This window comes from Salmo salar, chromosome ssa02 (genome assembly GCF_905237065.1).
Source record: "Salmo salar chromosome ssa02, Ssal_v3.1, whole genome shotgun sequence".
In the NCBI taxonomy this organism is placed as follows: Eukaryota; Metazoa; Chordata; class Actinopteri; order Salmoniformes; family Salmonidae; genus Salmo; species Salmo salar.
Genome location: NC_059443.1, coordinates 11,628,517 through 11,656,260, shown reverse-complemented (window position 1 = coordinate 11,656,260; position 27,744 = coordinate 11,628,517).

The window sequence follows — 27,744 nt, the reverse complement described above, 5'->3', positions numbered from 1 at the left end:
GCGTTTGAATTTGTATTCAATTCACTATAGATCTCTGAGTGAATCTAGCCTTGGGTCAATATAACGTGAGGTTAGCCTAACACCAGTGAATCAAACCAAATCATACTGATAAGACACACACACACACACACACACACACACACACACACACACACACACACACACACACACACACACATATGTAAATATATATACAGTTGAAGTCGGAAGTTTTCATACACTTAGGTTGGAGTCATTAAAACTCGTTTTTCAACCACTCCACTAATTTCTTGTTAACAAACTATAGTTTTGGCAAGTCGGTTAGGGCTACTTTGTGCATGACACAAGTCATTTTCCCCAAAAAAATTTACAGAAAGATTATTTCACTTATAACTCACTGTATCACAATTCCAGTGGGTCAGAAGTTTACATACACTAAGTGGACTTTGCCTTTAAACAGCATGGAAAATTCCAGAAAATGATGTCATGGCTTTAGAAGCTTCTAATAGGCTAATTTACATCATCTGAGTCAATTGGAGGTGTACCTGTGGATGCATTTCAAGGCCAACCTTCAAACTCAGTGCCTCTTTGCTTGACATCATGAGAAAATCAAAAGAAATCAGCCAAGACCTCAGAAAAACAATTGTAGACCTCCACAAGTCTGGTTCATCCTTGGGAGCAATTTCCAAACACCTGAAGGTACCACGTTCATCTGTACAAACAATAGTTCGCAAGTATTAACACCATGGGACCACGCAGCCGTCATACCGCTCAGGAAGGAGACACGTTCTGTCTCCTAGAGATGAACGTACGTTGGTGCGAAAAGTGCTAATCAATCCCAGAACAACAGCAATGGACCTTGTGAAGATGCTGGAGGAAACAGGTACAAAAATATCTATATCCACAGTAAAACGAGTCCTATATCGACATAACCTGAAAGGCATCTCAGCAAGGAAGAAGCCACTGCTCCAAAACCGCCAGAGAAAAGCCAGACTACGGTTTGCAACTGCACATGGGGACAAAGATTATACTTTTTGTCCTCTGGTCTGATGAAAGAAAAATATAACTATTTGGCCATAATGACCATCGTTATGTTTGAAGGAAAAAGGGGGAGGCTTGTAAGCCGAAGAACACCATCCCAACCGTGAAGCACGGTGGTGGCAGCATCATGTTGTGGGGTGCTTTGCTGCAGGAGGGACTGGTGCACTTCAAAAAATAGATGGCATCATGAGGTAGGAAAATGATGTGGATATATTCAATACACACTGAATCTCAAGACATCAGTCAGGAAGTTACAGCTTGGTCGCAAATGAGTCTTCCAAATGGACAATGACCCCAAGCATACTTCCAAAGTTGTGGCAAAATGGCTTAAGGACAACAAAGTCAAGGTATTGGAGTGGCCATCACAAAGACCTGACCTCAATCCTATAGAAAATTTGTGGGCAAAACTGAAAAAGCGAGCAAGGAGGCCTACAAACCTGACTCAATTACACCAGCTCTGTCAGGAGGAATGTGCCAAAATGTACCCAACTTATTGTGGGAAGGTTGTGGAAGGCTACCTGAAACGTTTGACCCAAGTTGAACAATTTAAAGTCAATGCTACCAAATACTAATTGAGTGTATGTAAACTTCTGACCCACTGGGAATATGATGAAAGAAATAAAATATGAAATAAATCATTCTCTCTACTATTATTCTGACATTTCACATTCTTAAAATAAAGTGGTGATCCTAACTGACCTAAGACAGGGAATTATTACTAGGATTAAATGTCAGGAATTGTGAAAAACTGAGTTTAAATGTATTTGGCTAAGGTGTATGTAAACTTCCGACTTCAACTATAATAATTAAACTCAGATAATTAAACTAGCTTTTAGAAGAACATTCCCATCAGCCTTCAGAGGATATCTCTGTGTCTGTATCAGCGAAGATCACCTTAAGCGGTTCAGGGACAGAGGAAAATGTTTACCCAGTACTACTCCACTATAATGGGGTATAAGAGCATGAAAAATGACCATTGGAGGGAGCTGTGGCTAGCTGGGAGTCCCCGTGTGGGCGACCTGCCCTTGTGCTGCACTGAGGAGCACCGCTGAAGGTGATGGCAAAACCAACCACCTTGATAAATGATGCCCCAAGTCTGTGTTGAAAGAGAGAAGGGGAGAGAGAGAGAGAGAGACCGAGAGAGTGAGTGAGAAAGAAACAGAGAGAGAAAGAGAGACAGAGAAGAAGAAGTAGAGAATCCCTGTTGAAAGGTCCAACAGATCTATTTCCCCCAGGTGTGTTCCCTGTTCTGTTCTGTTCTGTACCTCCAAGTGGTTAATTCCGCCTGCAGGCCGTCAGACAACGTGTGCGTCCCAAATGGCACCCTATTCCCTATGTAGTGCACTACTTTTGACCAAAGGCCCTAGTCAAAAGTAGTGCTCTATACATAGGGGATAGGGTGCCATTTGGGATGGAGAGTCTGAGGCTAGGTGTTGAGGCATTGTTTGTGTTCCCATCTGCCTTGCTGCCTGGCAGTTCTCTGGGGAGAGAGGCTGAGGGAGCAGAGACACAGACTGTGTCCCAAATGGCACCCTACTCCCTACGTAGTGCATCATTTTTGACCATGGCCCAATAGGATGCCATCCACGGTGCTGGAGCTGGGCTGATCAGCACAGCACCAAGTTAAAAAGGGATTAAAGCAGGAGTTGACAGGATCCATGTCTCACAGCTGGTTGAGCTGCTGAAAACTAGCTGCTACCTCAGCGTTTCTCGAACTCGGTCCTCGTGACCCCAAGGGGTGCACGTTTTGTTTTTTGTCCGAACACGACACATCTGATTCAAATGATCAAAGCTTGATGATTAGATGATTATTTGAAACAGCTGTGTAGTGTTAGGGCAAAAACCAAAACTTGCACCCCTGGGGCCCCGAGGACCGAGTTTGGGAAACCCTGTGCTACCTACACCTGGTTGAGATGCGGTGTACTAGCTGTCTCCTACAGCTGGTTGATCTGCTGTCTACTAGCTGTCTCCTACAGCTGGTTGATCTGCTGTATACTAGCTGTCTCCTACAGCTGGTTGAGATGCTGTATACTAGCTGTCTCCTACAGCTGGTTGATCTGCTGTCTACTAGCTGTCTCCTACAGCTGGTTGATGTGCTGTCTACTAGCTGTCTCCTACAGCTGGTTGATGTGCTGTATGGTCTTCCTGTCTGGGTTGGCGCCCCCCCCCTTGGGTTGTGCCATGGCGGAGATCGTTGTGGGCTATACTCGGCCTTGTCTTAGGACGGTAAGTTGGTGGTTGGAGACATCCCTCTAGTGGTGTGGGGGCTGTGCTTTGGCAAAGTGGGTGGGGTTATATCCTGCCTGTTTGGCCCTGTCCGGGGGTATCATCGGATGGGGCCACAGTGTCTTCTGATCCCTCCTGTCTCAGCCTCCAGTATTTATGCTGCAGTAGTTTATGTGCCGGGGGGCTAGGGTCAGTCTGTTACATCTGGAGTATTTCTCTTGTCTTATCCAGTGTCCTGTGTGAATTTAAATATGCTCTCTCTAATTCTCTCTTTCTCTCTTTCTGTCTTTCTCTCGGAGGACCTGAGCCCTAGGACCATGCCTCAGGACTATCTGGCATGATGACTCCTTGCTGTCCACCTGGCCGTGCTGCTGCTCCAGTTTCAACTGTTCTGCCTGCGGCTATGGAACCCTGACCTGTTCGTGCTTGATGCATCCTCGACAACTACAATGATTATTATTATTTGACCATGCTGGTCATTTATGAACATTTTAACATCTTGACCATGTTCTGTTATAATATCCACCCTGCACAGCCAGAAGAGGACTGGCCACCCCTCATAGCCTGGTTCCTCTCTAGGTTTCTTCCTAGGTTTTTGGCCTTTCTAGGGAGTTTTTCCTAGGGAGTTTTTCCTAGCCACCGTGCTTCTTTCACATGCATTGCTTGCTGTTTGGGGTTTTAGGCTGGGTTTCTGTACAGCACTTTGAGATATCAGCTGATGTACGAAGGGCTATATAAATACATTTGATTTGATTTGATTTGTATACTAGCTGTCTCCTACAGCTGGTTGAGATGCTGTATACTAGCTGTCTCCTACAGCTGGTTGAGATGCTGTATACTAGCTGTCTCCTACAGCTGGTTGAGATGCTGTATACTAGCTGAATCCTACAGCTGGTTGAGATGCTGTATACTAGCTGTCTCCTACAGCTGGTTGAGATGCTGTATACTAGCTGTCTCCTACAGCTGGTTGATCTGCTGTCTACTAGCTGTCTCCTACAGCTGGTTGATCTGCTGTATACCAGCTGTCTAATACAGCTGGTTGAGATGCTGTATACTAGCTGCCTCCTACAGCTTGTTGAGATGCGGTGTACTAGCTGTCTCCTACAGCTTGTTGAGATGCTGTATACTAGCTGTCTCCTACAGCTGGTTGATCTCCTGTATACTAGCTGTCTCGTACAGCTGGTTGATCTGCTGTATACTAGCTGTCTCCTACAGCTTGTTGAGATGCTGTATACTAGCTGTCTCCTACAGCTGGTTGATCTGATATCTAGTAGCTGTCTCCTACAGCTGGTTGATCTGATATCTAGTAGCTGGTACCTGCAGCTGGTTGATCTGATATCTAGAAGCTGCCTCCTACAGCTGGTTGATCTGATATCTAGTAGCTGCCTCCTACAGCTGGTTGATCTGATATCTAGTAGCTGTCTCCTACAGCTGGTTGATCTGATATCTAGAAGCTGTTTCCTACAGCTGGTTGATCTGATATCTAGTAGCTGTCTCCTACAGCTGGTAGGTAACATACCTGTTACAGTGCTTCTGAGGTTGGTAACATACCTGTTACAGTGCTTCTGAGGTAGGTAACATACCTGTTAAGATGCTTCTGAGGGAGGTAACATACCTGTTAAATGGGCTTCGGTGGTAGGTAACATACCTGTTACAGTGCTTCTGAGGGAGGTAACATACCTGTTACAGTGCTTCTGAGGTAGGTAACATACCTGTTACGGTGCTTCTGAGGTAGGTAACATACCTGTTACAGTGCTTCTGAGGTAGGTAACATACCTGTTGTGGTGCTTCTGAGGTAGGTAACATACCTGTTACGGTGCTTTTGAGGTAGGGATCATTCCTGTTAAATGGGCTTCGGTGGTAGGTAGCATGCCTGTCCTTTCTTTCACTGAAATTTGTACAATACCAGAGTAAATTGTACTGAAATGGAAAAAACAAAACACATTGCAGAACAAACCATGTGTGACCATTCACTCACTGAAAAAGCACTCAGCGAATTATTAGATGTCTGGTAGTCTTTGCCCACTCTGCATTTCTCCGGTAAACCATTGTTGCGTGGGAGGGGAGGAAGAAGAAGAAGAAGGAAATGAAGCTGGCTAACACAGGTGGAAAATGCAAGAAATAGTTGCATGTTTTTCTTCTTAATGCACTGGGCAGCAGCAGAGGGAATTACAGCATGAAGGGTACAGTAGCACAGCAGAATAGGATGAGGGCTTGCTGCATGGGTATGATTTCTTTGCACTGGAACAGGCAGCATCGCTCACGGTGACAATGTTGCATGGAAGCAGCTACTCACTGGCCCTGAGGGGACCACAGGCACCAGAGTGCACTCTGCATAATACAGAGACACACCCTGAAGCAGGAACCAGTGACTCCCCTTCCAGTGTGTGTCTATTTTGTGTGTGTGTGTGTGTGTGTGTGTGTGTGTGTGTGTGTGTGTGTGTGTGTGTGTGTGTGTGTGTGTGTGTCTTTCCCTGCTCTCCTGCTCCTCTCCATATTTCAAAACCAGCCACTCGCCTCTGCAAATAGTAATATTATGACTAATTATAAACAATGGGAAGAGGAATGGATGGCGAGACAGAGGAGAGGAGAAGAAGGTAAGAAGGGGAAGTGTTAGTGATTTCTCCCTATCCCTCTCTCCCTTTCCCTCATTCTCTCCCCCTCGTTCTCTCCCCCTCTCTCTCTCCCTCTGTCTCTCTCCCTCTCTCCCTCTACCCCCCCCCCTCTCTCTTTCTCCACACTCTGCTCTGCAACAATCTCCAGTAATTCTCTACACTACTGCAAATAATGATACAGTGATTCAGCAGCAGCAACTGGTGGGTGTAGTAATGGACACTCTCTCCCTCATGGCATCAAACACATGGTAATGCAAACCATTTATCCCAATGAGGTGTCATGATCCTGTATGAGACCCTGTGATCTCCCAGACATTCACACCCCCACAGAGAGACAGACAGACAGGCAGACAGCTCTCCTTTCAGCCTCTCTCCTCTCAGCTCTCCTCTTCTCTCAACTCTCCTCTCCTCTCAGCTCTCCTCTCAGATTCTCAGCTCTCCTCTCCTCTCAGCTCTCCTCTCAAATTCTCAGCTCTCCTCTCAGCTCTCCTCTCAGCTTCTCAGCTCTCCTCTCCTCTCAGCTCTCCTCTCAGCTTCTCAGCTCTCCATTCCTCTCAGCTCTCCTCTCAGCTTCTCAGCTCTCCTCTCAGCTTCTCAGCTCTCCTCTCTTCTCTCAGCTTCTCAGCTCTCCTCTCCTCTCAACTCTCCTCTCAGCTTCTCAGCTCTCCTCTCAGCTCTCCTCTCAGCCTCTCAGCTCTCCTCTCTTCTCTCAGCTTCTCAGCTCTCCTCTCCTCTCAGCTCTCCTCTCAGCTTCTCAGCGCTTCTCTCTTCTCTCAGCTTCTCAGCTCTCCTCTCCTCTCAGTTCTCCTCTCCTTTCAGCTCTCCTCTCAGCTTCTCAGCTCTCCTCTCAGTTCTCCGGCCGGCTGTGTAACCTTGCATGTCTTCTATAAAAGCACTGGGAAGAAAGCTGATACCTGAACTGTAGGCTGATAGGATCAATGGTGTGATCTAGAGAAAACACTGCATTCTGATGATGACACACAAGACATGAAATATGAAAAGGCTGATCATATGAGAACAGAATCATGTCTAGAATCAAATCCATGAACCTTTGTGTGTGTAGTACGTTGTACTGTATCGACCTATACTGTGTAGTACGTTGTACTGTATCGATCTTCACTGAGACCTGTTAGCGTTAGGTTTAATACCAAGAGACAATCTGTTGCAGCTTCAACCACATGAATGTTGTTAGCTCATTTGGAAGATAAAAGATATTCAAATGGGCTGTGTATTAATGAATGAATTATAAGACTTGCTATTCTCAATCAATTAAGTATTCCTCAACCTCCATACAGTAGGTGGTAAGCATAGAGAGAAGCCCGCCGTATAATGTGAATACAACCAACGTGCGCATTAACATTTTTGATGCCTTTGCGATGCGATTTTTTTTGTTTTTTGCTCCTTGGTTAAACCTCTAAGGAAAACACCCATACATTATTAATTGAAATGTTCTTCTGCATTGTGATAAATTCTGCTTTAAAGAGAATGCACGTCACCTCTTGTTAATGTTAGGGGAAGAGCGAGGGAGTCGCTGCCAGGGGCCAAACCCAGTGTTGCTGCGTTGCTACACGGCCGGTGCCACAACTTAGTCACGCGCCTTGTTTTTATTTTATTTTAGAATGGCTTTTATATTAATAAAAGTTTCCAAATAACAATTGGTACACTCCTGCTTGTTTCATAATTGCGCCAGTATTAGTTTGTTACTTTTTCTGTGCAGTAAATGAGACTTGATGAGCAATGACCTTGTGAAACCTATTATAACATGTATGAATGAAAAAGTACCATCGTGTTATAAACATGTTGCCGTTTTATCCCAAAAAAGTATTGAAAGTACTGAACGGGGCTGCTATCTGTACACATGGCAAACAGAGTATCCAAACATGATATTAGAGACATATATATAATTGTATGTGAATTCAGGTAAATAAAACAGCAATTGTTCATTTATATTTTGAATGAATGTCCATGTCTCTCCAGCCAGACTGTTTAAAGCAGTGTTGGGCCTTTTTGCCTCTATACTTCTATCATGTCATTGTCAATTTATACTGTAATTTCCAAGGCAGCCGAATATATGCAAATGTAACAAATTTTTAAAAAAAAATAAAGGTTAGGTTGGAATCATTGGCAAAGTCAAAATGGAATAAAATTTGCCTGGTTGATTGAACAGCAGAAAGACACAAACGTGCATAAAATCGTACTTGAATGAAACAAAACACTGTACAACTGGTCTCCTCAATGTCAGTCAATCCAGGTGCCTGTCTTTGAGCTGTTCTCCCCTGTGATGTCCGCTGCATATTCATCCATTTTAACAAAGCTTGGAGGGAAAGCTCTTCGGCAGGCAGACAGCACTTCTACTTCTCCCTGTTAAAAGTATTTGCCTCCTTCATTGAGCCGCTGATTAAGTTATCCTGGGAAATTAGGTTGTGTTGTGTTTTCAGTGTGTATGTCAGAACAACAGCGGTAGGAAAGTCACCACTATGTCATTGGGAATCTGTTTTGGAAACCAAACATACAGACCTAGGTTCACATAGTATTGGCTTTTTTTTTCAGCATTTTGACTTAGCACTAGGACTCAGTATTATGTCTCAGCACTTAGGACTCAACACTATGACTCAGCACTTAGGACTCAGCACTAGGACTCAGCACAAGTACAAGGCCTCAGCAGTAGGCCTCAGTACTAGGCCTCAGTACCCAGACTCAGCATTATGACTCATTACTAGGCCACAGCACTAGGACTCAGTACTAGGCCTCAGCACTAGGCCTCATTACTAGGCCACAGCACTAGGACTCAGCATTATGACTCAGTACTAGGACTCAGTACTAGGCCTCAGCACTAGGCCTCAGCACTAGGCCTCAGCACCAGGACTCAACGCTAAGGACTCAGCGTTAGTTATTAATCTTTGACCACTCACTGTCACCACAGGTCTGTTGAGGAAGCAGCATATTTAAATCAGCCAGATCCTCATTAGAACTACACAAAGCAAGGCCTGATGACTGACAGGGAATGCTGTGCTATGCCGTGCGATTCCACAACAGTGCTCTGTGAGATGTGTCATACAGAACCTCTCTCATCTCTGTTCCAGCACCGGACAGACATCAACTGATATTAATGGGAACTTACTTCTCTGTGCCCAAAGAACTGATTACAGGTCCTTCTCTATTTAACCTTTTGACTGTTGAATAATTACTGTTGCTGTCATTTCAGTTACTGTATGTGTCTACAGCTTTACTGCCTTGCTTCTGTTTCAGATGGGGAGATTTAAATGACATTATAACTTGAATAATGTCGTCAGAGTCAACAAAACATTTCCATGGTAATGTAATACCAACACAACAATATGCTGTGACAGTCTCCAAAGTCCAACATGTCCTTGGCCCGTACTCCCATACAGAGACAGGTTGTTTAGAATATAATGATGCTATTTAGCAGACACTTTTTATCCAAAGAGACTCTCAGTAGTGTGTGCATTTAGTATACATTGTTGTATGGGTGGACCAAGCTGAGACAGTGATAAAGTCTTCCCATGATTGGGCTCAGTCCAATAGAGCAAGGATGAAACATTTTCTATAAATATGTGAGGAAGGAAGCCATGAGTGAAACAGAACTAGAGAGTGGATCTGGTCAGGTCAATCATACGCCTGGTAGAGAACAGAGTGTTTAACAACATCAACATCAGATTCATTGAAATAAGTCCATTATCTCCTCCCTCTTTCTCTAAATGGCACCTTACTTGTCCTGCTCACTGTGACTCTCAGGTTGTGTCCCAAATTGTACCCCATTTCCTATATCACTCTGGTAAAAAGTAGTGCACTAAATAGGCCATTGGGTGCCATTTGGGACGCATCCTCATACAGAGACAGTTCATGACTATTGGTTATGAAACATGTTGTTGTCATGGAGCTTGTCCTGGTGAGAGCCCTCTAACGCAGCATGACAGACCTAGAGACCAAGACACTAATCTGCTCTACTAGACTATTGGTCTGTGTCCCAAATGGCACCCTATTCCCTACATAGTGCACTATATTTACTATTTAGTGCACAAAAAAGTGCATTAAATAGGGGATATGGTGCCATTTAGGACGCTACCCTGGCAGTGCTTTTCCTAGACTACTCAACAGCAGTTCTTGACCCAGTTTAGCTGCTGGGAGATCATACACACTATGGATGAGCTCAGCTGTTCAAGTACTGTATAACTGTAGTACTTTATTACTGTAGTACTGTAGTACTGTATTACTGTGGTACTTTGTTACTGTAGTACTGTATTACTGAAGTACTGTAGTATTGTAGTACTGTAGTAGTGTGATACTGTATTACTGTGGTACTTTGTTACTGTAGTACTGTATTACTGTAGTATTGTAGTACTGTAGTGGTGTGATACTGTAGTTTTTTAGTACTGTGGTAATCTATTACTATAGTACTATAGTACTGTATTACTGTAGTAGTGTATTACTGTATTACTGTAGTACTGTAGTACTGTGGTACTGTAGTACGGTAGTACGGTGGTACTGTGGTACTGTAGTACTGTATTACTGTAGTAATGTATTACCGTAGTACGTGTTACCGTATTACTGTAGTAATATATTACTGTAGTACTGTGTTACTGTAGTAATGTATTACTGTGGTACTGTGTTACTGTGTACTGTATTACTGTAGTAATGTATTACTGTAGTACTGTGTTACTGTAGTACTGTATTACATTATTACTGTAGCACTGTGGTACTGTGTTACTGTAGTAGCCTAGTGGTTATTAGTGTTTGACCGGTAACTGAAAGGTCGCTGGTTTGAATCCCCGAGCCGACTAGGTGAAAAATCTGTCAATGAACCCTGAGCAAGGCACTTAACCCTAATTCCTCCTGTAAGTCTCTCTGGATAAGAGTGTCTGCTAAATGACAAAAAAATTAAATGCACTACTGTATTACTGTAGTAGTGTATTACTGTATTACTGTATTAGTGTAGTAGTGTATTACTGTAGTACTGTATTACTGTAGTAGTGTATTACTGTAGTACTGTATTACTGTAGTACTGTATTACTGTAGTATTGTACTACTGTACTACTGTAGTACTGTACTACTGTATTACTCTACTTGTTGGTGCCTTCGGACACTTTTATGTTCCTCCTTTTTCAGCCGGGAAGAATTAGATTCATACTGTACATTAATGTTTGATAGACTGCATTGCAGAGATAACTGATTTATTTGGCCATAGAGAATCCATACTTTGTAAGAATGGTGTGTTTGTGAGAGAGAGAGAGAGAGAGAGAGAGAGAGAGAGAGAGAGAGAGAGAGAGAGAGAGAGAGAGAGAGAGAGAGAGAGAGAGAGAGAGAGAGAGAGAGAGAGAGAGAGAGAGAGAGAGAGAGAGAGAGAGAGAGAGAGAGAGAGAGAGAGAGAGAGAGAGAGAGAGAGAGAGAGAGAGAGAGAGAGAGAGAGAGAGAGAGAGAGAGAGAGAGAGAGAGAGAGAGAGAGAGATGAAATTCCTCTCCCCAAATACATTTTCCTCTTTGGTATTTTTAGTCAAGACTTACTACAGTGACATGGTAAGAACAGTCAACATAAGTCCACACAACCAAGGAGGAGGGGAGTGTTGAGGAAGAATCATCCTCAAGTTTTGCATAATCACAAACACAGTTGGTTGTGACTTTTGTCATCAGTCAAAGATTTCCCACATGTAGTAAGACAGATGGCCCAGTCCTCTGTCAGTCCTCCCCACTCATCAGACAGACTGGTGCTGGATCAGGAGAGCACAACACACACTGGGGTTTTACACAGACACACAGCTTCAGTGGATCTGTCAGTGGGCATTTGCCACAGTGTTTTAAAAATGCATAGGTTTTACAGAAATCCTGTCTGGAAGATTCACAGAGTCTGTAGAGAAACCTGAAATCCCCCAACTAGGATTCCTGGAAAACCTGAGCATTTTGGGAAAGTTAACGGAATTGTGCAACCCTTGTTTGCATCAAATCCTGAGCAGGGCTTGAGTCTGAATAAAGGCCGAATATTAGACAATAAGATAACAGATGAAGTGGCTGGGTTATTGTTCTGACTTTTCATTGCTATTGACTCCAACATCATTCCCTCAGCATGCAGCGAGGGAGACAAGTCAACAACATGGACATCATTACCTGGCTTAGTTACCACACAAAGCCACATCTCCTAATCCATCACCTCTCACATGTCAGATAACCTCTGCTTGGGGATTATACTGATGGGAGGTAAATAATCTAAGGGGCTGAGAGTGATAGCAGAGAGATAGTAATTGACTGTTGCTGTTTGCACCCTGAGGTGAGGAGGCTGACTGAGAGCAGTAAAGTCATGGACCAGTGATGACTGTTAACCACCAAATAAACCCACTGGAAACCCACAGGAAACCCACTGTAAACCCCAAATAAACCCACTGTAAACCCAATACAAACCAACTGTAAACCCACTGTAAACCCAATGTAAACCCCAAATAAACCCACTGTAAACCCAATACAAACCAACTGTAAACCCACTGTGAACCCAATATAAACCCACTGTGAACCCAATATAAACCCACTGTAAACCCACTATAAACCCACTGTAAACCCACTGTAAACCCAATATAAACCCACTGTAAACCCAATACAAACCCACTGTGAACCCAATAGAAACCCACTGTAAACCCAATACAAACCCACGGTTAACCCAATAGAAACCCACTGTGAACCCAATGGGCTCCACTTGTGATCAATCCTGGGTTCAACTAAGAGTCAAGAGGTGTGTTATGAATGTGTGACTGACTGGGGTTCAGACTTGGGTGTCCTGCGTCTGGGTCTAATGTGTTAGTCCTGCTAAGGTAATGCCTAGGCAAAATGCATTACCTCAGCAGGGCTAACAACAAGCCTTCACATCTCAGGCTCTCTGGTTACCCATAGTGCGAGAGTGGTTCACAGAACAACTTCCATTACACATTAAAGACTGCCTGACTGTTGGTTGTTAGATGACCATATAGGACAGTTATCAATTTTCACTGATCTGTTATAGAGCAATGATAGAGCATTTACTGACAGGCAGCACTGGGGATCACATGCTACACGCTACGCTTCAACTCCAGACAGGCAAAACACAGACTTTTGTCATGTTTCAGTGCCTTTGCTCCGCTGTTTTTAAGCTAAGTCAGCTATATAGCCAGTGAACATACCTACATAGAGGTTGAACAGGGTGCTACCATCTGCTGCTACATGGTGTGAATCTAGATGATTTATGATTCAGCAGCAGAGCTACTCGTGATGAAGCTCCAGCTAGGATCTCCATACAGATGATGCTCCAGCTAGGCTCTCCATACAGATGATGCTCCAGCTAGGCTCTCCATACAGATGATGCTCCAGCTAGGATCTCCATACAGATGAACCTCCAGCTAGGATCTCCATACAGATGATGCTCCAGCTAGGCTCTCCATACAGATGATGCTCCAGCTAGGATCTCCATACATATGAAGCTCCAGCTAGGATCTCCATACAGATGACGCTCCAGCTAGGATCTCCGTACAGATGAAGGTCCAGCTAGGATCTCCATACAGATGAAGCTCCAGCTAGGATCTCTGTACAGATGACGCTCCAGCTAGGATCTCCGTACAGATGAAGGTCCAGCTAGGATCTCCATACAAATGATGCTCCAGCTAGGATCGCCGTACAGATGAAGCTCCAGCTAGGATCTCCGTACAGATGAAGGTCCAGCTAGGATCTCCATACAGATGAAGCTCCAGCTAGGATCTCCATACAGATGAAGCTCCAGCTAGGATCTCTGTACAGATGAAGCTCCAGCTAGGATCTCCATTCAGATGACGCTCCAGCTAGGATCTCCATACAGATGACGCTCCAGCTAGGAGATGACGCTCCAGCTAGGATCTCCATACAGTGTGTGAGCAGAGCAGAGCATGGCTACATCCCAAATGGCTCCCTATTCCCTATATAGTGCACTACTTTTGACCAGGACCCATAGGGGAATATAGAGGATGCCATTTGCCATTTGCCGAATGCTACCCAGAGCAGAGTAGGGAAAAGAAAGGACGGAGGCAGAATCAGTATTGAGCTCATCATCCGCAGGCCAACAGGTGTCTGTAGGGAGATCAACCACAGATGATACCATCTCCTTCCGCAGGAGAACAGCTGAATACCAATGCACTTCATAAGGCTAGCAGCATGCTGCCTGGATACAGGATTCTGACCCACCCAGCACACATATTAGGACATCCTCAATCTCAGAAGGACTTTTCTGTCCTAATTATGGACATAAACTAAATCAGGGATGGGCAACTTAATGGGAATGAGGGCCACAAAAAATCTGAAGTCATCATGAGGGGACGGAGTGGCTCCCGGGTCTGCATACCCACATCCACACCCACACATGCAGTCATGTGTGGGTGTAGCCTTTTGGGGGCCCTAAGTGAAATGTTGTTGCCCCCCACTCCTTACATTTTAGCGGCCCTCCTTTTAGAGTTAATTTCTCAACACAATTTTTTAGGGAGAGAAAAATGTGCTGTTTTAAAGCTAATTTCCTGCAATTCTACACATTTTCCCATAAGGTGGAGAGAAATGTTTGCAATCTGAGTGAGAGTGACTAACAAAATCAATGGGGGGCACCCAGTCAGTACAACGATAATTACCACAAATTTAGATAGCTGGCTAGACTAACTTACCAATCCCCCCCAAAAAATTCTGATATGGCTAGTGACTGACTTAACAAGAGAAAAACTGCTGATGCAAAAGCACATTTTGAAATGGCACCTTTTGTTTTCTACTATTCTAACTTTCAACGGTAAATTGAGACCCCGACTGAGTTCCCCATTTTTTTATACATGCACTGTGTATACTGAACACAAATATAAACGCACCATGCAACAATTTCAACGATTTTATTGAGTTGATGTTCATATAAGGTAATCACAATTTAAATAAATTCATTAGGCCCTAATCTATGGATTTCACATGACTGGGAATACAGATATGCATCTGTTGGTCACAGATACCCCCCCCCCAAAAAAAAAGGTAGGGGTGTGGATCAGAAAACCAGTCAGTATTTGATATGACCACCATTTGCCTCATCCAGCGTAACACATCTCCTTCGCATAGAGTTGATCAGGCTGTTGATTGTGGCCTGTGGAATGTTGTCCCACTCTCTTCAATGGCTGTGTGAAGTTGCTGGATATTGGCGGGAACTGGAACACATCCCAAACATGTAACATTTTTGGTATTTTGTAAGGATCCCCATTAGCTGTTGCAAAAGCAGCAGCTACTCGTTCAAGGGCCCACAAAAAACATGAAACATGACATAATACAGAACAACAGCTCAAGAAAAGAACTAAACAAACTTTTTTTATTTTTACAAAAGGCACAAACAGCCTACATATCAATACATACACAGAAACTATCTAAGTCAAATAGGGGAGAGGCGTGAGGTGTTGCTTTATCTACCAACGGGACATTCACAACTGTAACATCTTATGTTTCACGGAGTCGTGGCTGAACAACATACAGCTGGCTGGTACACTGTACCAGCAGGAATTTTTATTTTACCTTTATTTAACTAGGCAAGTCAATTAAGAACAAATTCTTATTTACAATGACAGCCTACCGGGTAACAGTGGGTTAACTGCCTTGTTCAGGGGCAGAACAACAGATTTTTACCATGTCAGCTCGGGGATTCAATCTAGCAACCTTTTGGTTACTGGCCAAACAGTCTAACCACTAGGCTACCTGCCACCCCAGGAAAGAACAGCGGCATCTGGTAAGACAAGGGGAGGTGGACGATGCATTTTTTTAAATAACAGCTGGTACACGATATCTAAGGAAGACTCAAGGTTTTGTTTGCCTGAGGTAGACCACACTATCTACCTAGAGAGTTTTCATCTGTATTTTTCGTAGCTGTCTACATACCACCACAGACTGATGCTGGCACTAGGACCGCACTGAACGAGCTGTATTCTGCAATAAGCAAACAGGAAAACGCAGGGCAACATAATTCCGTCTTATGAAATTTCTATCAGCATGTTAAATGTGCAACCAGAGGTAGAAAAACTCTGGACCACCGTTACTCCACACACAGAGACGCATACAAAGCTTTCCATCACCCTCCATTTAGCAAATCAGACCATAATTCCATCAAGAAAAAATGAAAGCAGGAAGCACCAGTGACTCGATCAATAAAAAAGTGGTCAGATGAAGCAGATGCTAAGCTACAGGACTGTTTTGCTAGCACAGACTGAAATATGCTCCAGTATTCCTCCAATGGCATTGTGGAGTACACCACATCAATCATTGGCTTCATCAATAAGTGCATCGATGACATCGTCCCCACAGTGACCGGGCATACATACCTCAACCAGAAGCCATGGATTACAGGTAACATCCACACTGAGCTAAAGGCTAGAGCTGCCGCTTTCTAGGAGCGAGACTCTAACCCTGAAGCTTATAAGAAATCCCGCTATGCCCTCTGACGAACCATCAAACAGGCAAACCGTCAACACAGGACTAACATCGAATCGTACTACACCGGCTTTGATGCTCGTCGGATGTGGCAGGGCTTGCAAACAATTACAGACTATAAAGGGAAGCACAGCCGAGAGCTGCCCAGTGACACGAGCCTACCAGAGGAGCTAAACTACTTCTATGCTCGCTTTGAGGCAAATAACACTGAAACATGCATGAGAGCACCAGCTATTCTGGCAGACTGTGTGATCACGCTCTCCGCAGCCGATGTGAGTTAGACCTTTAAACAAGTCAACATTCACAACGCCGCAGGGCCAGATGGATTACCAGGACACGTACTGCAAGCATGCGCTGACCAACTGGCAAGTGTCTTCACTGACATTTTCAACCTCTCCTTGTCTGAGTCTGTAATACCAATATGTTTTAAGCAGACCACCATAGTCCCTGTGCCCAAGAACACTAAGGTAACCTGCCTAAATGACTACTACATCTGTAGCCATGAAGTGCTTTGAAAGGCTTGTCATGGCTCACATCAACACCATTATCCTAGAAACCCTAGACCCACTCCAATTTGCATACCGCCCCAACAGATCCACAGATGATGCAATCTCTATTGCACTCCACACTACCCTTTCCCACCTGGACAAAAGGAACACCTATGTGAGAATGCTATTCATTGACTACAGCTCAGCGTTCAACACCATAGTTCCCTCAAAGCTCATCAATAAGCTAAGGGTCCTGGGACTAAACACCTCCCTCTGCAACTGGATCCTGGACTTCCTGACAGGCCGCCCCCAGGTGGCAAGGGTAGGTAACAACACATCCGCCACACTGATCCTCAACACAGGGGCCCCTCAGTGGTGCGAGCTCAGTCCCCTCCTGTACTCCCTGTTCACTCATGACTGCACGGCCAGGCATGACTCCAACACCATCATTAAGTTTGCCGATGACTCAACAGTGGTAGATCTGATCACCGACAACGACGAGACAGCCTATAGAGAGGAGGTCAGAGACCTGGCCGTGTGGTGCCAGGACAACAACCTCTCCCTCAACGTGATCAAGATAAAAGAAATGATTGTGGACTATAGGAAAAAGAGGACCGAGCACGCCCCCATTCTCATCGACGGGGCCGTAGTGGAGCAGGTTGAGAGCTTCAAGTTCCTTGGTGTCCACATCACCAATAAACAAACCTGGTCCAACCACACCAAGACAGTCGTTAATAAGAGGGCACAACAAAACCTATTCGCCCTCAGGAGACTGAAAAGATTTGGTATGGGTCCTCAGATCCTCAAAAGGTTCTACAGCTACACCATCGAGAGCATCCTGACTGGTTGCATCACTGCCTGGTATGGCAACTGCTCGGCCTCCGACCGCAAGGCACTACAGAGGGTAATGCGTACGGCCCAGTACATCACTGGGACCAAGCCAGGCGGTGTCAGAGGAAGGCCCTAAAAATTGTCAAAGACTCCAGCAACCCTAGTCATAGACTCTGCTACCGCACGGTAAGTGGTACCAGAGCGCCAAGTCTAGGTCCAAGAGGTTTCTTAACAGCTTCTACCCATCCCCCACCTTCTTTTACACCGCTGCTACTCTCTGTTGTTATCATCTATGCATAGTCACTTTAATAACTCTACCTACATGTACATATTACCCCAACTAACCCGTGCCCCCGCACATTGACTCTGTACCGGTATTTATTATTCTTATTCATATATTTTTTTTAACTGCATTGTTTGGTTAAGGGCTCGTAAGTAAGCATTTCACTGTAAGGTCTACTCATGTTGTATTCAGCGCATGTGACTAATAACATTTGATTTGATTTGATAATTTTTTTTAAACCAGGTTTGCTGTTCACTTCAGCAGTATGAGATTGAACCGAGTTCCCTGCAATAATGGCTCTATATAATACTGTATGCTTTCTTGAATTTATTCTGGATTTGAGGACTGTGAACAGACCCCTGGTGTCATGTCTGTGGGATAAGTGTGTGTGTCAGAGCTGTGTGTAAGTTGACTACGCAAACAATTTGTGATTTTCAACACATTAATGTTTCTTATAAAAAAGAAGAAGTGATGTAACCAGTCTCTCCTCAACTCTTAACCAATAGAGACTGACTGGCATGCACAGTATTTATATCAGCCCTCTGATTACAATGAAGAGCAAGACGTGCCGCTCTGTTCTGGGCCAGCTGCAGTTTAACTAGGTTTTTCCTTGCAGCACTCGACCACAAGACTGGACAATAATCAAGATAAGACGAAAGGGTGACATCTCTGGTGAGTATGCACGCCATGGAAGACATTTTCAGTTTCCAGGAATGATGTACAGATCCTTGTGCCATGGGGCCATATATATATATAGTGATCCGCGGACCAACAAAAGGGGGATCGCCAGTTGCCCATCTCTGCTGTAGAGGAGTGAGTCATGTCGGACCACTTGTAAATGGAATGAACTTTAAAGGGGAGAGTAGTTTTCACTGTTGTTTTCATATGATTTGTGGTTTTTTCTGCTTTATAGCACTTCATTGAATTAGTGTTGTCTCTCAACTCTAGGCCAATGCAGATTTCTTTACCCCAAACAATCCCCCAACTTTCATACACTGAGATCGGTTTAGACATCATCTAAAACTATCACAATTGTTCAATTTCATTCATTTGGATTGGAGTAGATTTGATTTATTAATTGTTTGTGTTTTTCTTCTCATATGTTCATTGGAGATACTCTGTTGAGCACGATAACCACAACCTTGCATATACTGCCAGTCCGCCAGTACCATGGTAATTTAATCCCACAGAATGTCAAGGTTTATTCAATTGCCAAATCATATCTATCCAGGATGAGTGGCACACAAAAGAATACTGATGAATTTGGATCGCTATAGGTCTGGGCACGCTCAGTTAAATGTCTCCTGCAACCTCACCCCATCTCCCCGTTGGGCTCCTAAGTCAGTAGCACACAAAGCATCAGTCGGAGATCTCCTTTAATGAGAGCCCCCGGGGAACACAAACAAACACACACACAAACACACACAAAAACGCACCCACACCCTGCCCCGCTACATGCATGCGCACATGCAGATACACAAACAGCCCCCTCACCTCTCCCAGTCAAAAGAGGACCTGCAATCATATACAGTGAGTATACCAACCCATAGAAACACCTTCCTAATATTGAGTGGCACCCCCCCTTTTGCCCTCAGAACAGCCTCAATTCATTGGGGTATAGAATCCACAAGGTGTCGAAAGTTTTCCACAGAGATGCTGGCCCATGTTGACTCCAAAGCTTCCCACAGTTGTGTCAAGTTGGCTATTTATTGATCAAACAACCATGAAAAGGTAGGCTATCTTTCCCTATATGCACATCAACAACAACAAGATCAACAACTAATGCTAGCCAGAGCAAGATGAGTTCAAATCTAACGAAGGAACATGAGATAGTTGGCCGTCAAAATTGCACTGATAAATGATGTGGAATAGTAACCTGCTTGTCCTTCTGTTGCTTGCCTGCCATTGCGCGCTTGTCCCAACCAAGCACCAAAGCTAACTGGCTAAAGAAAACCTCACTCTGAGCTTGTTAGGTTGTTTACATGTTACTAGAGTATTCACGACTAACTGTTACTTTTTTTACGTACCTTTACTGACGCCGATCATATTCAGCGGGTGTTGCGCTTTTGTAAATTCATCAATTATTATGCACTCTGGCACACTCAGACGAGAGTGCTCTGAAATCGGAGTAGATAGCTAGAGTGAACATGCTAACTGGATAACAGTCATTCAAGTATTGCATAGCTAGCTAGCAAAGCGATTCACATTTCTTGCTAGCTAACCATATGACACCTGCATCTCTAGCTGAGTAGCTACCGAAAAATAATATAAGGGGAAAAAGTCACCCACTCACCCACTCCTCCAATGACATGACATCCTCCTAACAGCTAGGTAGCTAGCAAACATTAGGGTCTGTGTTATTAGCTTGCTACATAAATACATACACTAGTCAATTAGCCACGTTACGACTGACTTGTGTTCATTGCCCTTGCTAGTTTGATTGTATTGACATTCCCAGCCTTAGTTACATTCCTCTGTTTTTGTCCAAAATATTGAGTCAACTCTCCCAACCCCTCACCTCTCCCCCTCTCATCTCCACCTCCACCTCTCCCTCCCCACCCCTCCTGTCTCTCCCAACTCTTCTCTTCTCCCCCTACCCCTCTCCACCTCTCCCTCTCTCCTCTCCACCTCTCTCCCTCTCCTCTCTCCCATTTTCCTCTCCATCTCCCCTCTCCCACCTCCACCTCTACCCTCTCTTCTCCACCCCTCTCTCCACTGTAAACCTGCCAGACAGATCCTTTAATGCCCCTGCGTCAGCCTCCTGATCCATTTCGCCATGCCCTCATGACACCGCGACCTTGACAGCCTTTCTTTTCCCTGTGAGCCTCACAGCACGTCTCTGCCACTGCGTCCCAATTTATTTATTTATGGGTTTTGACGCCTTCAAAGAATGACACGTATTAGGGCCTCTTTCTCCTCTACACACACACACACAGACAAGTCAAAGCAGCCCATGGTTATTACCTATTGTTTGTGTGTCTCAACAGCGGTGCAGTCTGATGCCTGCGGAAAATGGGGAGGCTTTGTGAACACATCGAGGCTATAGCCTTTTAACAAGGCTTAATGTTGGTGCTGCTGCTGCAACCAACTCACTGTTGGTATAGAGAGGAAACTCTAGTGTTTAATGCGAGATTAACAACTGGGGGTATTGCAACCTTTGAAGAACAGGTCTGAACTGAAGAGCTACTGTACTGTACCCTTTATACACAGGATATAAATGAACAGCATTTGAGATGCTGAGAATAAGCAACAATACTGGATTGCAATGCAATTCAATACCCAAAATAGAAACATTATCTTTTTGGCTTGGTTGAAATGGTTTGAGGGTGGTAACAGGATATTTTAGATGATAAGTTCATTATTGTGCTTGTTACTGTAAACTGCCTGCAACTGAACATTGTTTCCATTCAGTGCTGCCTCAGTCTTTCTGCTGGCGTCATACCAGAGATTGATAGCTATGTAATAGCATCCAGTGCACACAAAGAGACAATGGAGAAATGTGCTGATGGCAATTTGAGTCGTGATCAAGGTAATCAGTGCGAGACGCAGCAGACACCACCATCTGAGGAGGTTGTTTGTTATTCTGTGAAATGTGCATTCTGTTAATTGTTTACAGTCGTTAATCAAATTAGCAAGGCTGTGTCCCAAATGGCACCCTATTCCCTACATGGTGCACTACTTTTGACCAGGGTCCTGGTGAAAAGGAGTGCACTATGTAGGGAATAGGGTGCCATCGGGGACAGAGGCCAAGTCTCACATCAGGGAAAGACACGAAGGAATAGAGCGGTAGTCAATCTGAGCGATGGTGTCCAGAGTTGGTGTTTCAACCATTACAGTTTTTTCCAACTGCTTACACACAGTTTCAAAACTGGTTTCCTTTTTTCAAAACTCTACACACAATTCCCAAAACTGCACACACAAAATGCAAAATGCCTCACATCTCCTTCAAAATGTAACACTGCATTCAAAATTCCATAAACACATGTCAGAATGAAGCATTTGCATCAAATGGCAAACACTGCTTTCATAATAGTACATTTTTGGATATACCATGTAAACACTGTTGTTCTAACTCTAAAGCTTTTGGTCTTTCATAGGCTTATATCTACATTTCAATACAATGTTCTACAGTGAAAGTAATCTGCTGAGAGGGGTAACAAGTACACTGTAAACACCAATGCAATGTAGAAACAGAAAATATTTATTAGGCCAAACATTACTGTTGTATACAGTAGCATAAAACAAACATATGTAAACCAAAAGTATATTCTTTAGAATACAGTAAAGAACACAATTGTGTGTGTGTGGGGTCCCGGGGGCGCAGTCCAGGAATTGGTAGGGGGGCAGTCACCAGTGCTAAGCTACGCTTCATCTCTTCTCTGGGCTGGGTCTGGCCACAATACTTCGTCCACATCACAAGATACTTCCCTCGATGTTTGGCAAAAGAAACGCATCTCCTACCTTGGACAGAGGCAACCTCTATGTCCCCACTTGCGTCCTCCATTGCCTGGAGAAGCGGCATGCGGCCATAGGGTTGGCGATCATACACTTTCCAGCGCCAGGCTGAGAAGAATTCCTCTATGGGATTTAGGAAAGGTGAATATGGGGGTAGGCAGAAAACTACAAATTGTGGATGGGTGGCAAACCAGTTTTGGACCAGAACAGCTCAGTGAAAACTAACATTGTCCCATAAAACCACAAATCTAGCAGGCTCCTGATCTGGATCAGGGACAAGCATTGTGTAAATTGCATCCAGAAAAGTGAGCATATGGCCAGTGTGGCATTGTGATGGAGGACCCCGTTTTGAGTGATGGCAGCACACAGTTATATTACCCCCACGCTGTCCAGGGACATTGGTAATTGCCCTCTGTCCTATTACATTTCTTCCGCGGCACCTGGTTTTGGTGAGGTTGAAGCCAACCTCATCCACATAAATAAATTCATGGCGAATTACATGGGCATCCAGCTCCAAGACTCTGTAACAGACAAAAGGATATACAGATGAGTAAATATGGTATGTCTGAAGTACTGGAAGTAGTGGAAGTAGTGTTGCCCACATACCTCTACAAAGTCATGTCGCATATTCTTGACTGTCAGAGTTTCTCTCAAATGGCACCTTGTAAAGTTGTTTCATCGTCACTCGGTGCCGTTGGAGGATGTGTTGTATGGTCGACAGGCTTACAGCATTGATGTTGTTAAATATGGTGTCATTATTCAAGATATGCTCTCTTATCTCTCGAATCCTAATTGCATTGTTGGCCAAAACCATATTTATAATTGCAGTCTCTTGTACATCTGTAAACAAGCGTCCTCGTCCTCCATGATGTCTTTGCCTTTCCACTCTGTACAGAATTCAAACACAGTATGTGTTCAGCATAGGAACTGTAAACAATGTACAAAAAAAAGGTAGTACAGCATGATAACCAACCTCATTCATTCAATGCAGTGCAGTAAATGGATGGCTTAGAGTTAAATGTTTATGCAATACTATGCAGTCACACGTATTTTACAGTACATTACTGTAATGCTAAAATAGTCATTAGATAGTTGCATACCTCTTCTCATTTCTGAAGGTTCGAATTATGGACGCCACTGTAAATCGACTCAAGTTGGGCTGGACTCTCAGTCCAGCCTCTCTCATGGTCAAACCGTGGTTGATCACATGATCAACAAGTGTTGCCCTAATCTCAGAGATGGCTCTCCTTCCTTCCCTTCTTTGCCCTCGTCCTCTTCCTCTTCCTCTTCTTCCAACTCTTCGTCTTTGAATTTGTCCTCGTTGTTGTCCCCTGTCTCTCCCTCCTACTCCTCTTGCTCTATGTCCATTGTTGGCATCCATTGTTCAAAACAGGTAATCTGACCTTTGACCTATTTATAGGCCTATACTACAGTAAAGCAGTGATTGGTTAGTGATCAGTTAAGCAATTAGTGTTTGCACATGTGAGGAGTGTGTGTGTGACCTGGTGAATAAGTGTAGCATTTTGATTGGTTGTGTTTGGAAAAGGAAAGCAAGTCACTTCCTGTTAGATTTTTGTGTTTTAGGAAGAGAATTGTGTGTGGTGTTTTGAAAAAAGTGTTTTATGTAATTGACAACAGAGTCAAAGGCTGAGAAATAGCTTATGGTTTTGGATATTTGGTGTGTAGTTTTGCACTTTGAGTGAGAGGTTTCAAAAATCGTGTGACATGAAAAGATTTTGTGTGTAAGTAGTTGGAAAAAACTGTAAATGGATAGACAGTGGCATGATGTTGTTCTGCTAATTGCTTCACAGGCTCTGCGTTATTCTAATGATTCGTGAAATTAGATGAAACCATTGGTGATTGGTGATGTTCCCGACCGTTTACACTGATTGCTACATACTTATATGAATTCTGAGGATGTCTGCTTAGCATAAGAGCCTGAGTTCAGTTACCCAGCATCATCTTTAGAAAAGTTTCAGAAAAACATATAATCTGGGACTGTACAGTATGTCTCAAACCTCTCAGAGTAGGAGTGCTGTAATCTCATTCATTATGAGCTAAAAGGCCAAACTGATCCTAAATCAGCGATCCTACTCTGAGACGGTTGAGACATCCGTCCCCTGTGCTGCGTATTACTGTGCCCTCATTCACTACCCTCCCTGGATCTGATTGGAATGAAATGCAGTGCAGGCTTTAGGTTGGCATGGGTCCGATCCAGAAACAACCCTTTTCCCCTGGGGCCTACCCCCTTGGCAAAAATATTAGATATGTATGAAAAGCATTACTATGTGAATGAAATGTGTTGTGATTATCTTTCCACATCTATTTCTGATAATAGAAACGTGTACACACACACACACACACACACACACACACACACACACACACACACACACACACACACACACACACACACACACACACACACACACACACACAGAGCATTAAACAGAACTGGGAAATAAATTCCACAGCTTAAGGAACACAATTTCAGTTGCAATTTTCTCCCACTACATGTAGTTACCATCATCATGGCTTTAACGTTAAGCCCCCAAGGCTTCATGAGCATTCTCCAATTCTGTTAGGGGCTTTCACAACTAGTTGGATGCAGTACCATCCAAAAGTAATCAGTTGTGTTATTGGGTTGGTTATTGCCTTACAGCCAGTTGATGAGATCATGTTGCTCCAGTCCACATATAGATATTGAGACCCAGTACTATTAGATCAATTTAAGGCGGCAACTTTGGATGATTCTCTCACATCCTGTAAATGTTTTCCACAGACGGCATACAGAAGAATGACAAGACGAAGCACAGATTACAATGAGTAGCGGCTCTTGTTTTCTCTGCGCTGTGATCCCATCTTTCTGAAATGGGGTTTATTTTTGAAGAGCTGCTCGCTGTGTATTTAGAGTGCAGAAATCGCTCGCTGTTTCAGGAGAAAGATCACACGCATCCAGCCTGAGGAAAACCAACAGAACTCCTGCCAAGAAAACATTGTTTAACAAACACACATCAGAACAGCATAGTGTAGGTACATCCTGGAAAAGAGAAGGGGATAGAGATGTCATACATAACAGGGATATTGTTACGACACGTTCCATATGGATATTTAAAGCACCTCTCATTCACTTGAGTTACAGTAGTGGTAGGATGAGGAACCAACTCTTATTGGCTTCACTATGATGTCTAATAGTGAGTTACAGTAGTGGTAGGATGAGGAACCAACTCTTATTGGCTTCACTATGATGTATAATGGTGAGTTACAGTAGTGGGAGGATGAGGAACCAACTCTTATTGGTTTCACTATGATGTCTAATGGTGAGTTACAGTAGTGGTTGGATGAGGATCAAATTCTTATTGGCTTCACCATGATGTCTAATGGTGCGTTTTATTGATTTCTTCTAGAACAATCTTCATTATAACTCATGTAAGAAGGAAGACTAAATCAATGCCATCGTTCTTCAATACTACCAGTAAAAATAGTTTCTCTCAGGCAACATGTTCTCTCTATTTGATCCAAAGGTTTTTTTCAATCCAACTTTACACTCACAGTGATTGGTAGATGAATTAGGTCAGCAGCACAGGAGAGTCTTACACCATGTAATTATTTCATTTAGATTGTTACTATAAATGGAAGATAACGTTTGTTTTCTTCTTACCGTCCTGATCTCTAGATGCTGTCTCTTACGTTCTGATCTCTTGATGCTGTCTCTTACGTCCTTATCTCTAGATGCAGTCTCTTACGTTCTGATCTCTTGATGCTGTCTCTTACATCCTTATCTCTAGATGCAGTCTCTTACGCCCTGATCTTTAGATGCTGTCTCTTACGTCCTGATCTCTAGATGCTGTCTCTTACGTCCTGATCTTTATATGCTGTCTCTTACGTCCTGATCTCTAGATGCTATCTCTTACGACCTGATCTCTAGATGCTGTCTCTTACGTCCTGATCTCTAGATGCAGCCTCTTACTGTCCTGATCTCTAGATGCTGTCTCTTACCGTCCTGATCTCTAGATGCTGTCTCTTACCGTCCTGATCTCTAGATGCTGTCTCTTACGTCCTGATCCCTAGATGCTGTCTCTTACGTCCTGATCTCTAGATGCTGTCTCTTACGTCCTGATCTCTAGATGCTGTCTCTTACGTCCTGATCCCTAGATGCTGTCTCTTACGTCCTGATCTCTAGATGCAGCCTCTTACTGTCCTGATCTCTAGATGCTGTCTCTTACGTCCTGATCCCTAGATGCTGTCTCTTACGTCCTGATCTCTAGATGCAGCCTCTTACTGTCCTGATCTCTAGATGCTGTCTCTTACGTCCTAATCCCTAGATGCAGCCTCTTACTGTCCTGATCTCTAGATGCTGTCTCTTACGTCCTGATCCCTAGATGCTGTCTCTTACTGTCCTGATCTCTTGATGCAGTCTCTTAGGTCGTGCTCTCTAGATGCAGTATCTTACGTTCTGATCTCTAGATGCAGTCTCTTACCGTCCTGATCTCTAGATGCAGTCTCTTACGTCCTGATCTCTAGATGCAGTCTCTTACGTCCTGATCTCTAGATGCTGTCTCTTACCGTCCTGATCTCTAGATGCTGTCTCTTACGTCCTGATCTCTAGATGCTGTCTCTTACGTCCTGATCTCTAGATGCAGTCTCTTACGTCCTGATCTCTAGATGCTGTCTCTTACCGTCCTGATCTCTAGATGCTGTCTCTTACGTCCTGATCTCTAGATGCTGTCTCTTACGTCCTGATCTCTAGATGCTGTCTCTTACGTCCTGATCTCTAGATGCTGTCTCTTACCGTCCTGATCTCTAGATGCTGTCTCTTACGTCCTGATCTTTAGATGCTGTCTCTTACCGTCCTGATCTTTAGATGCAGTCTCTTACATCCTGATCTCTAGATGCAGTATCTTACGTCCTGATCTCTTGATGCTGTCTCTTTCGTCCTGATCTTTAGATGCTGTCTCTTACGTCCTGATCTCTAGATGCAGTCTCTTACGTCCTGATCTTTAGATGCTGTCTCTTACGTCCTGATCTTTAGATGCTGTCTCTTACGTCCTGATCTCTAGATGCAGTGTCTTACGTCCTGATCTTCAGATGCTGTCTCTTACGTCCTGATATTTAGATGCTGTCTCTTACGTCCTGATCTTTAGATGCAGTCTCTTACATCCTGATCTCTAGATGCAGTATCTTACGTCCTGATCTCTTGATGCTGTCTCTTATGCCCTGATCTTTAGATGCTGTCTCTTATGACCTGATCTTTAGATGCTGTCTCTTTTGTCCTGATCTCTAGATGCTGTCTCTTACCGTCCTGATCTCTAGATGTAGTCTATTACGTCCTGATCTTTTGATGCTGTCTTTTACGTCCTGATCTCTAGATGCTGTCTTCACG